At 41.4% G+C, this 18,156-nt stretch overlaps 2 non-coding genes across 2 annotated transcripts; both read right to left on the bottom strand.

Annotated features, from left to right (window-relative positions):
* Positions 1-2,602: 2,602 nt before the first annotated feature.
* Positions 2,603-2,795, bottom strand: LOC149404962 (U2 spliceosomal RNA). The gene has a single exon (XR_016295674.1). It is a non-coding gene; the product is annotated as a U2 spliceosomal RNA (small nuclear RNA).
* A 926-nt stretch (positions 2,796-3,721) lies between these two features.
* LOC149404961 (U2 spliceosomal RNA) lies at positions 3,722-3,914 on the bottom strand. The gene has a single exon (XR_016295671.1). It is a non-coding gene; the product is annotated as a U2 spliceosomal RNA (small nuclear RNA).
* Positions 3,915-18,156: the final 14,242 nt, after the last annotated feature.

Here is an 18,156-nt window from a genome sequence, read left to right as displayed (position 1 = left end):
TTTTACTAGAAAGCTTGGATGAAGAGAGCTCTCGATAAAAAAAAACTTGGAGAGCTGTACTTACTGGGTGGAATCATCTATGCACCCAATGATGAAAGCAAGACAATTTTGAAGCCCAAGGCATATATAATTACTACCATAAAACTGTTTATCAAGTACAGTCATTTTTTAAAGAAGATTACGTTTTGGCCCAAAAATAAAGTTTGTTAAAATAGACTATGGTCATCAATTTATGAGGGTTTATTAGACTCCATTCAAATATAAAATTATAGTGATTAGCTTTGTTTTCACTACATTAAGTATAAAAAAGTAGTGTAAATATCAAAAACATAAAAAAATCAACAAAATTTTTACTACGTTAGAATGGGAAGGAAATTTTCCAGTAAGGATTTCGTTTTAGGCAGTATATTGAAAACTCTAAAATCAACTAAGTATAGAAAATACATAATCTCTCTTTCATCTTTGTTTATTTCTCTCTCTCTCTCTCTCTCTCTCTCTCTCTCTCTCTCTCTCTCTCTTCACTTATCTCTCTTCGTATAACCCCAGCTCTACTGAACTACAATCCCTCACCTCTGACCTCCCCGTCTCAAATAGTTACTCACTCCTCCAAATCTTAACTTAGAAATATACAGATCTCCAAATCCCACAATATACAAATCTATATGAGAGAAGTTGACGAAACCCTAGCCTGGCAAAAATGCAATTTGTGCCACTCAAAACACACACCGCAGAGAAAAAGATGATGAAGAAGGAGAAAAGATGGTGTGCGCACGAGCAGATTTTGGCAGAGAAGAAGAAGAAAGTGAGGACGACGGCCGACGCTCGTCCAAGGTGAGGAAAAGGAAATTAAATCCTTATCTTCTTCTTCTCTTCGGATTTCATATAGGAATTTATAGGGTCTAAGTTTTGATTTGAGCTATTTGAACTCATACACCATCCTCATATTCATCTACATTTCCTTCACCGGCGAGTCCTACCTCATCCATGAACGGAGAAAATTTTCGGTGAGCTCTGAACCACTTACCCTAAAGCTAAGAATTCAAAATTTGGGTTTTTTTAATCAAGAATTGTTTTCGAAGTTTAGTTGGAAATCTTTAGAAACATCTTTGAAATATGAAATTGGAACTTCAGTGGGTTTTAATTCAGATTTGGGACCCATTTTCTTGCCATTCCTCACCTCCTCCGCTCTTCTCCCGCCTCCATGTTGGAGAAAGGTTTGACCTAAGCTCTCACCACTACATGCATAGGCATTAGGTGCGACGAAATGTCACACCTAATGCCAAAATATTGCACCCGAAAGTTGTTCAGGTGGGACATTGTCGCACCCAAAAGTCCGTCGCTAATGGCTTTGGGTGCGACACGTCGCACCTAAAAGTGTCGATATTAGGTGCGACATTCATGTCGCACCCAAAGTCGCACCTCATTTGGCTACAGAAAATCTCGAAAATAGAGGGAAGACGAGTGTTAGGTGCGACATGTCGCACCTAATACATTATTTTAATTAATTTTTTTTTACAAATTACAGTGAGGGCTGAGACCGGCGAGAGCGAGGCCGGCGAGGGCGAGGGATGAGGGGTGGTGAGGGCTCCGGCGAGATTTATGGGCTTTAATTTTACTTCCTCCAGGCCGAAGTTTGTGGTTCTCAGGGTAATGGCTTACACCTCCAAGCAAGAAGCCAGAAGTATGGAAACCTGTTGGGGCTGGGAGCGAAAGATGTGGCTTACCTTAATGTGGACTGATTTTAGTCCAATTGTTTTGTGTCATTTACTCGCTTTTGTTTGATTATTTGCTTGTTTATCACATTGATTAACACTGCTTAAAAACTATCAGTTGTTCAACAAGTTGTTACACTCATTTGTTGAATAACCAACTTAATCACGTTAAATAATTTCAAGCTGATTTTATTTGACAGTGTAATTAAAATTCAACATTAGATATTTTTGTCGTGAAAAAAAAAAAGAATAGATATTAAAGTGTATGTTAAATAAAATATTAGGTATTTATGTTGTCATTTCTTTTATTATTTATTATCCATGAATATTACAAAGTTTTATATAATAATTGACAATGAAATGATAATTTGCTATTATATGTAGGGTTTGGCGGATCCAATATTGAAGTACATAGCATTAGCCGCGCTGCCGAGGAACTAAATAGCAAGCTATTATTGGAACCTCTACTAAAAAAAATTGATATCATGCGAGTCATTGGCCCACGTATCAAATCATTTACAAAAGCCTAATTTGGTTTCACCTCCATAAATAATGTATCGAATTTGAAAGTTTTTCATGAGATGTATAGGTGGAACGAAGGGCTAACTCCGCTGAGAAATGAATGTTACTTTCGGAGGGAGATAAGTTGTCAAATAAAAGACAAGTGTATCCTAGAAAAATAAATTCCAACAATATTTAATTGTGACAGTTGCTTATGATTTTACTATAAATTTTGTAGGGTTCACCAACTAACCAATGCTGTAGTGCAAAACATTGGCAACGCCAAGGAACCTAATAGCAAGCTATTATTATGGAACCTCCCCTAGTGTGCTTTGTTAAGTGTTTCAAGTTATTATTGGGAAAATGGAATAAGTTTTTACTAATAGTTGTAGGGTTGCACCAACCAATGCTGTAGTGCAAAGCATTGGCGACGCCGAGGAACCTAATAGCAAGCTATTATTATGGAAACTCCCCTGAAAAAATTAATTTAATATCGTGTGAATCTATGACCCACATATCAGATATTAAACTGATAAGAACAGATACTACACTTGATCTTAGCCAAAAGGCCGAGAAAGGTATGCCTAATCATGTGTTTTAAGTTGTCTTTTATAGGCTGTTACTTAAGCTAATAATTTCATTTGCAGCCAATGTGGGACTGGCATGGGTCATTAACACATTTGGTTTGCTCTTAAACAAAGTGGGAGCTTAATTAATTAATTCAAAAGTAAAAAAAAGCACCATTTTTTTTTATCATGTTGGTACTTGGACATATAAACATGGACTATAAACCATGGTCTATGATCTAAATCACCCTCTAAATGTGCACTATAAAAATAGATTCTTACACCAAAACGTCTGTTTTGAAAGAAGAAAAAAATATAAATCTTTTAATTATCACACCAATAATGTGTTTATAATCTATTTATTTCTACTTCATGTTTATCCTATGGGTTTTCTAAGATTTGTGACTCCAATTGACCAAATTCCAGAATTCTCCATTGCTTAAAGAAGAGGAAACAAAAAAGTTGAGGTTGTAATTAATTACTATACAGGAAATTTGTTACAGACTTCTGGCTTGCAAATACTATGAATGACGTATAGAAATCTTGTTTGTTACAAATCTGCCATTTTTTAAGCTCCATTGAGCTCGCAAAGCAAACACACACATGTCTAGAGATTCTTCTGTAGTTCAGGCTTTAGGTGAAATAAAAATATTTTGCACATATACAAAAAAAAAATTAATAAGAGCTGTTTCACTATTTGAATCTTACCGAAATATATTAGTACGGATGTGTCAAGAAAAAAAATCTGAATCCGGTCGTATTCATATCATTTAAATTTTCAATGATCGACCCGTGAATCATTCATGAGTTGTCAAGTTGAACGAGGGACTAAGTCACTTTCCGAGGGAGATGAAATGTCTACAAATACTAGAGTATTCTGGAAAAAAATAAATTCCGTATACATTTAATTGGGAATATGGAAAAATCTTTCACTAATATTTGTAGGGTTGCACCAACCAATGCAGTAGTGCAAAACATTGGCGACGCCGAGGAACCTAATAGCAAGCTATTATTATGGAAACTCCCCTGAAAAAATTAATTTAATATCGTGTGAGTCTATGACCCACATATCAGATATTAAACTGATAAGAACAGATACTACACTTGATCTTAGCCAAAAGGCCGAGAAAGGTATGCTTTACTAAGTGTTGTAAGTTGTGTTTTATAAGCTGTTAGTACTCAAGTTAGTTCTCTTTGCAGCCAATGTGGGACTGTGTTCATTTACGTTATATGTCTATGTATTTAAGGGTATGCTCAAGTATTTTAATAATCATGCTTGTGTCCCCACAAGACTATGTTACAGAATTTATCTTTCCATTAGCATTATACTGCTGGAAAAAAAATATCAAGAGAAAGGCTCGGAAATCTGGATTCAGTCTGATGCGAGAGATCCATTGTGTTTATTATGGAAGTGTGACAAAGAGAATACTATTGCCGAAGCTTTTGGGTGCTTAAGAAGAAAATTTATGTTTTTTTTTTATAATATCATGTTTTACTGTTTTTTTTTTTTTTTTATTTTATTTTTTTTTTTAAGTTTGAGTTTCTACTCAGAGTCAGAAGGCTTATAAATGGGCAGAAAAGACTCTTTGTTCGTGATCCTACTGCTGCTGTGATCATTTTCCCGTGTTGGTTGAGAAAAAAATGACATTGTCATTGATGTTGATATAGTTGGAAAATAACAAGGTCACTCAAGTTTATTTTTAAATTACTGTCGTTCAAAACTCAAACCAAAAGAGCCTCCACACAAGGGACGAGACATCCCGACGTTAAAATTCCCTGAAACTTGAGTGCCCGAAGCCTATGCACAAAGATCATGAGCCACGTGATTCAAGTTCATCGGTTTGCATGGGAAAAGAAAAAGAAAAAAAAAAGTGATTTGGTAGTAAAGAGAGGATAGATTAAAATAATAGCCAAATTATAAACTTATTTAGGGAAATAGCCAAATACTAATGAGAGTTCCACAATTTCCCTCTCTCACTCTGCAAATACAGATTCCCACTTCTTTTTTCTCTATCAGCTCACACTAAACGAAATCACCAGAAACCCCCAAACCCACGAACGAAGATTCCAACCAAGAAAAAACGTTAATCCTTCTCCGGCGATTCTTCGTGAACGACCTGAGTATATTTAGATTCCCGTCGTCCTCTGTGGTAGGAAGCCAATGATCGCTGCAGTGCGATCCACGATGCATGCATTGGAGGCAACATTTACATGGCGCGTGCGTTGGAGTCGGTACTGTCGACGTGGCACGTGTGTCGGAGGTGGCGTCAAATCCGCAAGATGTCGATCAGAACCGCGGCAGCATAATCCACAATGTTGCTAGTGAACGAATCTTCAATTTTCGGCGATGGTGATGCCTTGCAACGACGTGCTTCGAAGTTTGTCGTGAATCTGATTAAAGTTCATCTGATTTACTATGAAAGTTAATCTGATTAGCGAGTTTTTTCAAGTTGACTCCTTCATCGAGAAACTACCTTCAGATTGGAAAGACTTCAAGAACTATCTTAAGCATAAGTGAAAGGAGATGAGTCTTAAGAATTGGTGGTTCGCCTACGCATTGACACTACAAGAAAACAGGGTATCAAAGACTGATTTATTAGTCTTTGATAGTGGGCATCAAAGATTGATCATGCTGTCACTGATACTATTGGAGATTGATTTTCATGCGTATACTATTCGAGACTAATATTTAGTCACAAATATATATTTCACCGGTCATAATTTCAGGAGAGACTAATTTTCTATCACAGATGTATTCCCTCCAAAATGAAAAATGGCGCAAATCTTAGGAGACCAATTTTTAGTCTCTGATAGTTGGCATCTGGGACTGATTTGATTGTATCTGATAGTATTCAAGACTGATTTGGTTGTGTATACTACTCGAGACTAATAATTAGTCGGAGTAGAACAAGATTTCCAAATCTCGTTCTCAGAAAGCGAAGCCTCCGGAACAACTGACCCACATGACGACGTGCTCGTTATCACGATCGACGTGTCCAATTGTGAAATCGCCAGAGTCCTGATCGACAGAGGGAGTTTTGTGGATCTTATCTTCAAAGATACATTAATAAGAATGGGGGTAGAAAAGTCGAAGATCGAAAGGGAGCAAACCCAACTCATAGGCTTCAACGGGATAACCACTCCTTCGATAGGAACCATTAAGCTACCCATGAAAACGAAAATAGTAGAATTCCAGGTTTTGGAATGTATCTCACCCTACAACATTATACTGGGAAGACCATGGATACATAGGATGCGGGCAGTGCCTTCAACCTTCCATCAGTGTATCCGATTTCCCACACTTGGATGGATAAGGGAGATCGGAAGGAACCAAGCAAGCGCTCATAGTTGTTACCTCACGAGCCACAAGATAAAAATTGAGACGTCTGGTGAGAAACAATAGAAATTAATGAACATTGATCCGACTCACGGAAAAGACCCAAAAACCGAAGAGTTTGACTCCCCAAGTACCGAAAGGACAGTGCAAGTGCAGCTCGATGGCCTTGATCCGGCCAAATGTGAAGAGATCGGAGCCGAGCTCAAAGGGAATATACGGCAAGAGTTGATTTGCTTTCTAAAACGAAACAAATCCATGTTCACATGGACGACAAAAGATATGCCAGGAATTAGCATCGACGTTACATCTCACCAGCTCAACGTGGATCCTAGTTTCAAACCCGTAAAACAAAAAAGACGCAAGCTCGGCTCCGATAGGGCACGAGTAGTCAATGATGAGGTAGACAAGCTCCTAGCCGCCGGCTTTATCCGTGAAGTAAAATATCCAGATTGGTTGGTTAACACCGTCGTCGTCAAAAAGAAAAACGGAAAAATGAAGGGTGTGCATCGACTTCACCGATCTAAACAAAGCATGCCCAAAAGACAGTTTTCCCTTGCCGCATATCGACATACTAGTCGAGGCAACAGTGGGACACAAGATCCTATCGTTCATGGATGCATTCTCAAGGTATAACCAAGAAAAAACGGCATTCATAACAGACCGAGGCACATACTGCTACAAGGTCATGTCATTCGGACTAAAAAATGCTGAAGCCACCTATCAAAGGCTAGTCAACGACCACATCGAACTAAAAAAATGCTGAAGCCACCTATCAAAGACTAAAAAACCATGGAAGTATATATTGAAGATATGCTCGTAAAATCCCGAAGGGAAAACGACCACATCGAACATCTGAAAGAATGCTTCAAAGTACTCTACAAGTACCAAATGAAGCTTAACCCGACCAAATTTCATTCAGGCTCTCATCCAGCAAGTTCCTCGGATACTTAGTGACCCTTCGAGGAATTGAGGCAAACCCAGATCAATTGCATGCCTTAAGAGAAATTCCATCACATCGCAACAGGCGTGAGGTGCAAAGATTGATAGGCCGGATCGCCGCTCTCAATCGCTATATTTCTCGATCTACGGACAAATGCCTCCCAATCTATCGACCCCTTAAAGGAAATAAAAAGCTTGAATGGGACGAAAAATGCAAAGAAGCATTTAAAGAATTAAAAACATACTTGTCGACACCCTCTATTCTCCCAAAACCCATTGAGGGAGAACCACTCTATCTATACGTCGCTGTCTCCCAAGCGGCAGTTACCGGAGTACTTGTAAGAGAAGAGCAAGGGGACCAACGACCAATATTTTACATTAGTAAATCGTTAGTCAACGCAGAAACACGATACCCTATTATGGAAAAATTGGCATTGTCCGTCGTTTCCGCTGCACGGAAACTCCGACCATATATCCAATCTCACACCATAATAGTGATGACAACCCAGCCGCTTAGAAGTTTTCTGCATAGTCCTAACCAATCGGGGAGATTGACCAAATGGGTTGTGGAGCGAAGCGAATACGACATCGAGTATCGAATTAGGACATGCGCCAAATCACAAGTTTTGGCAGATTTTCTAGTCGAACTCCCTAGAGAGAATCCCGCCGATACAGAAGTTGAGGGCGCCTGGATACTAAAAGTAGACGGGGCGTCATCAAAACAGGGGGCAGAGGTAGGAATCCACCTAACATCCCCCCACGGCGAAATCATTGAACAATCATTCAGACTCGACTTTGTTGCATCAAACAATGGAGTCGAGTACAAAACGCTAATAGCTGGGATACGATTAGTTACAGTCGTCGGAGCAAAGCACGTCCAAGCTTTCTGCGACTCGCAACTCGTAACAAATCAATATTCCAGTGAATACGAAACGCGATACGAACGAATAGAAGCCTATTTGAAGGTCGTAAAATACCTCACAACGCATTTCAAACAATTCACTCTGACACAAATCCCTCGGGGTGAAAATACATCCGCAGACGCTCTCGCCGCGTTAACATCCACTTCGAATCTAGACCTGAAAAGAATTATACCAGTTGAAACAATCAAACAACCTTCTATAGCCACTACCGTTACTGCAGTAATAACTATAGAAGACGGGGATTAGAGAGATGAAATCATACACTACATCGCCAGTGGTACAGTCCCGACTGAAAAAATGGCCAAACGCAAACTCGTACTGCGAAATGCAAGATTTTGCATAATAAGTGGAAGCATGTTCAAAAGAAGTTTCGTAGGACCATACCTCAGATGTGTCGGATTGACCAAGTCTAAACGAATCCTGGAAGACGTACACGAATGGGAATGCGGAAGCCATGTAGGTGGAAGAGCACTTGCCATAAAAATAAAACGAAAAGGCTACTTCTGGCCCACAATGCTAGCTGATTGCAAGGCACACTCGCGTCACTGTGACCGGTGCCAATGACACGCCCCTAACATAAAAAGGCCCACAGAAGAGTTGTCCTCCATTTCGGCTCCATACCACTTCATGAAGTGGTCTATGGACATTGTGGGACCAATGCCAACCGCCCCAGGCGGATTAAGATTCCTCTTAATCTTGACAGATTATTTTTCAAAATGGGTCAAAGCAGGCGCCTTCGTCTTAGTAAAAGACTTCGACGTGGAGGCATTCATCTGGAAAAATATATCTGTCGGCACGGGACACCCACGAAATTGTGACAGACAATGACTCACAGTTCATGTCTAAAAGACTAAGAAAGTTTTGCTACAACAACAATGTTGAACTAAGTATGTCAACACCATGCTATCCTCAGGGAAACGGACACGCTGAAGAAGCAAACAAGACCATCGTGAATCCCCATCAAGAAAAGGCTTACAGCTAAGAAAGAATGATGGGCGGAAGAGCTACCAGGTGTACTCTAGGCCTATTGAACTAGCCCACGGAGGCCGACTGGGGAAACCCCATTCTCCCTAACACATGGAGTTGAGTTTGTCATCCCAATCGAACACCAGCTGCAGACTCTTAGAACGATGCACGCCCATGAAGATGAACAAAAGAACGAATAATCATTATGTGACACATTGGATTTCATAGATGAAAAATGGGAGCTAGCGTTAACACGACTATCCCAATACAAACAGTCTATCGCCAAGTTCTATAACAAGAACGTCAATCCAAGAAAGTTCGAGGTAGGAAACCTAGTTCTCTGAAAAATCTTCCAAAACACTGCCAAGGAAAACGCCGGAAAACTAGGTGCGAACTGGGAAGGCCCTTGCAGGGTTACCAAAGTCATACACCCTGGGGTGTATGAACTCAAAACGCTCAATGGAGTCCCCGTTTTGAGATCATGGAACGTGATAAACTTAAAAAAATACTACTGCTGACCCAGTAAGAATTGGACTAGCCTTTCTTTACAAAGGCATTGTCCCCAACCTCTTAGAATTCCTAACCCTCCTTTTTGACGAGAAACGTCGAAAGCAAATAAAAAACCACTACAATCAGAGCTCCGGAGCTCGCACCTCGGCCAACAGTCCCAACCTCAGAGAAAGCCAGCAGTGTAAATACCTCACGACGCTTGTGGCAAGATCCGACATCTCACATCGTCATCTCTATAAAACATATGAATCAGAGGTCGCACTTTCACAAGCTCGACCTCGCCCAAGAACCTCAAGGGAAACTTTTTAGATCTTTGACGGTCTAAAAAACTTAGCAAAATCTTGGTAAAATTTATTTGTTTACTTCGGCTTCAAATCTTAAGGGAAACATTTCGGATCACCGGCAATTAGAAAGACTTATCATATTTTAAACAAAATTTAAGCCACTCTACGACTTTGACCTAAGGGAAATATTTTAGATCTCCGACGATCTAAAAGACTTGGCGAATTTAAAACAAGTCTATATGACTTCGGCCTAAACTCTTAAGGAAAACATTTTGGATCTCGGCGATCTAAAAGACTTGGTAGATTTTATAAGTCTAAGTTGTCAATTCCTTGTTCCCCTGGCACTGCTAAAGCTTTTTTAGGACGAGGACTCCGTCTTCTCTTTCTAAGCTCGGTACTTGAGAACGTGCTCCCTGTATCGCAGCGAAGTCGCTTTCTTCGCCGCATGCACAACCCGATCTCGGTCTGCCTTCGCCGTCCTCTTCATCCTAGCGAGCTCCTCAAGAACGTCTTTCAGCTCTTTGTCACGATCAGCCAGGTCGACCGCGAGCTTCTCCTTCTCCCTTTTCAAGTCGCCCGCACAGGCGCCCCACTTCTAGATCTTTGCCTTCTTGTCGTCGAGGTCCACGGACAGGCAGTGGGCCTTGCCGTAGAGCTCTTCCTTCCTCTGCTTCGCCCTATCCAGCAGGGCATCCTTGGCAGGAAGATCTTCTTGAAGTGTGGCGACCTTGTCATTCATCTCCCGGAGTTCGGCTTGAAGGGACTTCATCCCATTCTGAACCTCGGACAGCTTTTCCTGCTCGAGCTTAGCATCGTGGAGGTGTTTCTCATAACGAAACACGCCCCGGTTCAGTAGGGTCGACAACTGAAATAAAATACATGTTTAATCAACTCGACCACTAGAAAATCACAAAATTTTTCGACAAGTGCAACAGTTCGACAACATAAAAACTAACTAAATATTCAGTTCGACTATTTGATAAATTTCCTAACTAGAATTTTACCAAGTACAACAGGTCGACTACCCCAAAAAAAAGGGTGCTTACCCCAGTGATGGCCGAAGCCATCATTCGATAGCAGTCTGATTCGGCGAGCTAGGGCACCTTTGGGAGCGCCATGTCGGACCAGGTCAGCTGACAGGGGAACCCCGTCGAAGAATAGATGTCGTCGCACAACATGTGGTCTTGCACGTAGTGAAAATTGACGACATGCTTCTTCTTGTGAGACGAAGTCGGGGCGGTTTCAGCTCGGCCGCCACTCCGCGACTTCGAAGACACCCTACTCCCTTCCACGATCGCATTTCCCTTATCGGCCCGAGCCACTACGGCCGCAGGGACTTCGGTGGTGGGCTCCTCCTCGGCCCCTCCGACAAGATCCGAGACTTGATCCCTCTTCTTCTTCTTCTTCTTCTTCCTCTTTTCCCCTTCCTCGGGCACTCCGCCCTCGGTAATTCGACCCGCCTGTATCTTCCTTTTTTTTGGTGCCGCCACGACATCGGCATCCTCAGCGGCGCCCCCCCTCGACCTCGGGAGCAGGGGACTCGGGGGCTACGACGTCCCGAACGACCATCTACGTAGTCCCGGCTGCCTCAGGAACCTCGTTCGAATGCACTGAGATGACCGGGATCGAGGATGTCAGTCGAACCCCGGTCACTTCAACCTCATGGTCAGTCGAACCCCGATCACCATGACCTCGGAGTCGAAGTCGAGGTAGTGCCCCCATTCTTGTTATTCCTCGCCTCGTGAACGCTGACTTGGGTGTTCATATTGTCCCCTACGTCTAAAAAAATAATAATAAAAGGGACTTAGCAAAAATAACAATATATATATATATATATATATATATATATGACAGCAAAAAAAAAGAAGGACGAACTCGATCTATGTCGAACCAACCTTCTTCAAAGTCTTCGAATATGGTTGGATATGGTCAGAGTTTGGCCGAGATAAAACTATAAGGGTTGAAGCTCGACCACTCACTGGAACCTTCCTGAAGCTTAGAAAGTTTCTTGGCAAAAATCGTCTTCTAGAGAGGGTGCCCTGATCTTTACTGAAAAATAAATATAATGAAAAGTTAGCACATTTTCGCTAACTACGTTAAAAACATGATATTTAATCTAAGCATACTCGGCGAGCTCGCCCATTTAGATGACAAAGATCGAGTTCGGCTTCCGAGAGAATGCTCGTTAACGGAAAAGTAAAAGTATCGCCTCCCCTAATACTTTTCCTTCGAAGGAATGCTCGAGATCACTCCCCTGCCCGCGGCCTTCGAAAGATAGAAACACTTCTGATCGTGTTTCGAGTTCGCCTTGAAAACACAAAGACGGACTAACTCCATCAATTTGAGCTCGACCTTTTGTTCTTGGGCCACAACTATTAGACCCAGTACAATCCTTACGAAGTTCAGACACATCTGAGGCAGGATCAGCCCGAGAGCCTCGATGAAGTCGAACAGAAATGGGTGAATTGGAAACCTTAGTCCACACTTCTCTAACTAAATTTCATATATACAACAGAAACCCTCTACAATAGTGTCGGCAGTGGCTCCGGGAGAGGGAAGAAGGGTTTTGATTTATGGAGGTATTTGGTATCTCTCCCGAATTCCCCTCAGATCGAGATAGGTTACGACATAGGGTAAGATAATGTCCTCATTTCTTAGAGGTTGAGACCCCGACGGACGAACTCCTGAGTTCAACATCTAAACCTAGAGTTGTAAGGGATGAAGTATCTAAAAAGTATGAACTTGTTTGAGTTCGCTGATCGAACTAAGAACGAAAATTAGCCGAAGTCTAAACAAATTCAAAGAACTTAGAGAGAAAACTCGAGTTCGAAGTAGGTGAAAAAAAGAAGAATTACCTTTTCACTATGAATGCTGAGAATATAAATGAAAGGAAGTGCCTCTTCAGCGCACTTATTTATACACATTTATATTTAACCAAATTTCGAGAAAATCTAATCATTTCGGATGAAATCAAATCAAATAAAAAATATTCTCTCGATATCTTCAAAGATATCAACAGATGCACGCGACTCTTTGACTCCGACTTCTGGAATACAAATAGATCGCGTCACGTGTTAGGGAACGCGTCTTCACGCGAAGCCACGTGTCAAAAAAATATAAATATATTCAAGTTCCCTCTTGAAATTCGAGACAGTTCGAATTCTTCGTGCTAAATATTTTCAAAATATTCGGAATATTTTGGAAATATTTGGGGGCTAATTGTGGGGGTATGAAAAAAAATAATAATAAATTTTCTTGTTATTTATTGGGCTTTAGCTTGGCTAAAGCCCAATAAGTGATTCTGCTCGGCTCTAAGCGAAAAGCCCAAGCCTAGCTCGTCGAGGAGAACAGATCGCCCACGTTGATCCAATCAAGGAGCGAAGTCGTGGTCAAGCTGGAGAGAGATCGAGATGCTGTCTGTCTCGAGACAGGTCTCGAGCAACGTTCACAGCTGGTCTTCGAGCGCAGCGACGACACTGGACAGAGGCAGAGGGAGTGAGACGCAGTCAAGTCTGAGGGAGAGAGACCGAGAGAGAGAGAGACATGAGAGAGAGAAAGAGAGGCCTAGAGAGTGAGATTGAGAGAGACAGCGTGAGATTGAGGGCATACCAAAAAGGGATAAGCACGACGGAACACGACGGAGCACGTCATAGACAGAGATGAGATGAGAGACCGAGAGAGAGGGATGCGAGAGAGACGGTGAGAGTGAGATTGAAAAAGAGACATAGACAGAGAGACATAGAGAGAAAGATGAGAGGTATACTTGAGACGGAAGAGCACGGCGGAGCACGACTAAGCATGCTAGAGACGAGATTTGGTGGTCGACGTCTCAGACGAAAAAGGGGAAGCTTTAGGTGAAGTTAGGGTTTCGGAGAGGGAGAGAGAGATTATTTCGGTGGTGGTCTGAGTATTTTCGAGGTGGTCCAGTGGTGTGGGTATTTTCGAAGTTTATGAGGTGGTCCAGTGGAATTAGGGTTTCGGAGGCGGCTATGGTGATAGTTTGTGTTTTGCGGTGGAGTGAAGAGAAAAAGAAGGGTCGATGGTAGTGTGAAAATCGAGAGAGGGAGAGAGAGAGGGAGAATGAAGTGGAGAAGACGAAACTTTAAATCGAATTCCCCTAATATTTGGATGCGACAAACTAATTTGGATACGACTATGTAGCATTCAATACTAATTTGGATGCGAATACTTTTAAAATTAAAATTGGAGAAAACAATTCCACGTCATTAAATGAACGAAAATTAAAGGGGGAATTGTATCCCACTTTAAATTTGGATTGTGCCTGCAAAGTTAAAATCCAGGATAGTCGCATCCATTGGCCAATATTATCACTTAAATGAGAAATTTTTTGTTGATTCTCTGCGATCTTATTGGATGTGATTAGTAGCATCCATTACCATATTGGATGCGACATAGGTGTTCGACGCCAATAACACAATTTGTCTTATTGCAAAAAGTTAATTTAATTAACTTTGGATTGATGAGTTCTTTTTCTAATAAAATAAAATTTGAGCTATATTTTTTAAAAAAGTTAGAAAATTGGTTAGTTATACCAAATACTTGTAAAATAAAATTAAGGCTAAACGTTTAAAAGAGAGGCTACCTCTCCTTTAACGAAATATATTGTTTTATAGTTACTTTTACGAATTATTAGCGAAAACGGAACAGGAACATGAACAGGACCTGAAAGCCCGCGTTTAGACTTAGACTTTAGATTATAGTCGATGTAAGAAATAGCAATACGAAAAAAAACAAAATAGAAAACAAGTTCTGGATTACTTTTTAATATATTGAACTAAAGTAATATACTAAAGAGATATTTTAGTCACTAACCGTACATTCGTTTCTAACTTTATCCATTCCTACCAGTACCTGGGCTACAGCTAGCTACAGTCCTCTCCCTTTTACTTGCTAGCCTTTCAAATCAATATCTATACATCACTTATTAGTTCGAAAGTGTATGATGTAAATGAAAACCTTGGAAATTAGTCTTGTACAGAAATGAGAGATACAAATGAAACATATAAACAAAAATATGATGTATAAAATAAAAGCTTATGCGGCAACCTTGAAAACGTGACAGATACTTTTGTGTTGTTAGAGGATTATTATTATTTTCTTTTTAGCATTGTTGATACGTTATAGGTTGGCTTTATTTTTTAGTGCAAGTTGTTTGGAAAGATGTCGGTCTTCATGGTTCAGCTTCTGGTACGACATCATTCCTCCTGTGTGCAGACAGTATTTCGGGCAAGTTTCTAGTTTTCACAGATTGCCTCGCTGGTGACTTAATTATGAGATATTGCTTCGCTGCTGACTTGATTGCAAGATATTTGCCTCGCTGCTGACTTGATTGCAAGATATTTGCTTCGCTGCTATCTTCATTGCACGAATATTCACTTTGATGGAGTCTTTACTTTGTGATATTCGCTTGAGGCCGGGTAAGGAAACCCGAGATACCTTCCAGGATTGTACAGCTGCTATAAAAGCCATGCGCTCTCCCTTAGCAGCCTTGACGCTTTATCAAAATACCTAGAGCTCCTAGACGTGCAAGACCGGCGGATTGGGAGGCTTTGTGTTTTGATAAGAGCGGTGTAATTCCTCAAACACTATTCCAGAAAGATTGAGTGTTTGTGAGATTTGGGTTTTTTTGTTCTCGTGATTGAAGGTTCACGAACTGTTGAAGACTGAAGGTCATCCGAGCCAGGTGGTTGCTCGAAGGGTGGAATTGAGACGGAGCTCAAATTCAGGGGGAGTCCCTGACTAGGTGATCACTGGTGGTAATAGTCTCTAGGTTTTATTGATTTGTTGATTGTAATCAGATATAAACCTTGTGTGTACTATTGACTACAAGATAGTGAAATCCTTTCCACTGGCAGAGTGCCCCCAGACGTAGGTGATGTTGCACCGAACTGGGTAACCATATCGTGTGTCGTTTATTTACTGCACTGTTTGTTGTTTATCCATAATCTGTGTTCAAGCAAGTTGTCAGACACATTGTCAACACATTGTGTGCGACATCTTGTCTTTGCGACTAATCAGAATTTTCAATTGGTATCAGAGCAGGCACCTTGATCTCTTAGGTGGTTTCCTGGATTTTTTTTCTGATTTCCTAATATGGATAGTTCTCGAGAGGGAGGTTCTGTCAATCGCCCTCCGGTACTCGACGGAACCAACTATGGTTATTGGAAGGCACGCATGACTGCCTTCATGAAGTCCCTTGATAACAGAACCTGGAAAGCAATGATACACGGGTGGGAAGCTCCTGTTCAGTCTGATGACAAAGGAGCCCCTATTGGTGCAAAACCCGAAAAAGACTGGACTCCTGCTGAAGAAGAGGCGGCCCTTGGTAACTCTCGTGCTCTAAATGCTATATTTAATGGGGTCGATACAAATGTTTTCAGGTTGATAAATACATGCACTATTGCCAAAGAGGCCTGGGAAATCCTTGCTGTTGCGTATGAGGGTACCACAAAGGTCCGTGAGCAGAAGCTTCAATACCTCACAACCAATTTTGAAGCTCTTACTATGCTTGAGGATGAATCTGTTGCTGAATTCAACATTCGCATCCGAGACCTTGCCAATGAATCCTACTCTCTTGGGAAACCCATGACCGACGAAGATCTTGTTCGGAAAACTCTGAGAGCTTTGAGTCCCAGATTCAAAATGAAGATCACGGCTATTGAAGAAGTCCATGACCTCAAAACCTTGAAGTTTGATGAACTTATGGGGTCTCTCATGACATTTGAGCTCTCCCTGCCCAAGACAGAGAAGAAACACAAAGGGGTGGCCCTAAAAGGCTCTATTCATAAACAAAAGGATCAGGTATTCTCAGATTCTGATAGTGACATTGACGATACTATAGCTATGCTTGCAAGAAATTATAGCAGGGTCATGAAGAGATTCAACCAGATGAATGGAAAAAATGTCTCACAAGATGTTAAGGACAAGTTTCAACAAAGATTCCAGAAGGATGCCAACCCTCACAGGAACAGTGATAGCGGTGAACGACCTGGCAAAGGCAAAAGCATTCAGTGCCACGAATGTGAAGGTTTCGGACATATTCAAAAGGAGTGTCCTAACTTCCTCAAGAAACAGGAAAAGGGGTACAACGCTACCTTTTCGGATGAAGATAGCGACTCTGATAAGATAAGTAATTTTGTGGCCTTTACTGCTCATGAGTCTACTGATAAATTTGGTGAATGCTCTCAGAAAATTGTTCTAGATGGAGAACTATCTGACGATGCCATGAATGACGCATACAATACCTTGCACACCAAATGGGTTGAGGAGTCTCAGATTCTCGACAAACAGAGTGGTCTTATTCTCACTCTGACTGAAGACAAGGCAAGGCTACTAGAGACGATTGTGGATCTAAAGAAGGAAGTCAGTCGGCTGAATGGAGAGCTGGATCAGATGACTAAATCAGTTAGGATGCTGAACTCCGGCACCGACAGCCTGGATAAAATTCTCACAGTTGGAAAGCCTGCAAAGAACATGAAGGGGCTTGGGTATACTCACAGTGCTTCCACGTCTCAGACTACTTTTGTCCCTCAAAAGTCTGCTGTTGGAAAGCCTGCTAAGAACATGAAGGGGATTGGGTATACTCACGGTGCTTCCACGTCTCAGACTACTTTTGTTCCTCAAAAGTCTGCTGCACAGATGCCGCGAAATATGTCTCAGACATCTGGTCGTGACAAGTTCCAGAATCAGCATCAGCAACCTCCTTATAGACCAATCAGGTCTCTTGTCAACAGACCTCGTTGGGTTTGCCATCACTGTGGACGTAGGGGTCATATTCGGCCATTTTGTTATCGTCTATATGGGAGGAATCTTCATCGGCATCAATCATCCCATAGGCAAGCTCAACCAAGTCGTTCCCCCTCATCTCGTATGGAATGGAGAGTGAAAAATGAGTCATATCGCGCCAACTTTGCTTACACCTCTCAGCATGCCTTCACTGGTAACGATTGGTACTTTGACAGTGGTTGTTCTCGACACATGACAGGTGACCAAACCTTTTTATCCAACATAAAACCTTACTCTAACTGTCATGTTACTTTTGGTGATGGAGTGAAGGCAAAGATTATTGGAAAAGGTCAACTTAATTATCCTGGTTTGTCTTGCTTAACAGAGGCTTTGTTGGTTGAAGGCCTCACTGCTAATCTTATTAGCATTAGCCAACTTTGTGACTTGAGCTTACGTGTTGATTTTACTCGTGATGAGTGTGTTGTGATAAATGAGGAACAGGTTGAGCTTATGAAAGGAACCAGGACCCCGGACGACTGCTACATATGGTCCCCGGTCAAAGTCTCTCAAGTCACCAAGTGTCTCATGTCCAAGGCAGATGAAGCTAAGATAGGAAAACAGGTTCAGAAGTCGCACAAGATGGTGCAACATCTTACCACTGCACGTGTTCTG

Source organism: Urtica dioica, chromosome 2, assembly GCF_054948205.1.
Source record: "Urtica dioica subsp. dioica isolate 48M chromosome 2, U.dioica_male_clone48M_v1_H2, whole genome shotgun sequence".
In the NCBI taxonomy this organism is placed as follows: domain Eukaryota; kingdom Viridiplantae; phylum Streptophyta; class Magnoliopsida; order Rosales; family Urticaceae; genus Urtica; species Urtica dioica.
The sequence above is the reverse complement of the archived record's forward strand: the minus strand, read 5'-3'. Positions and strand labels throughout refer to the sequence as shown.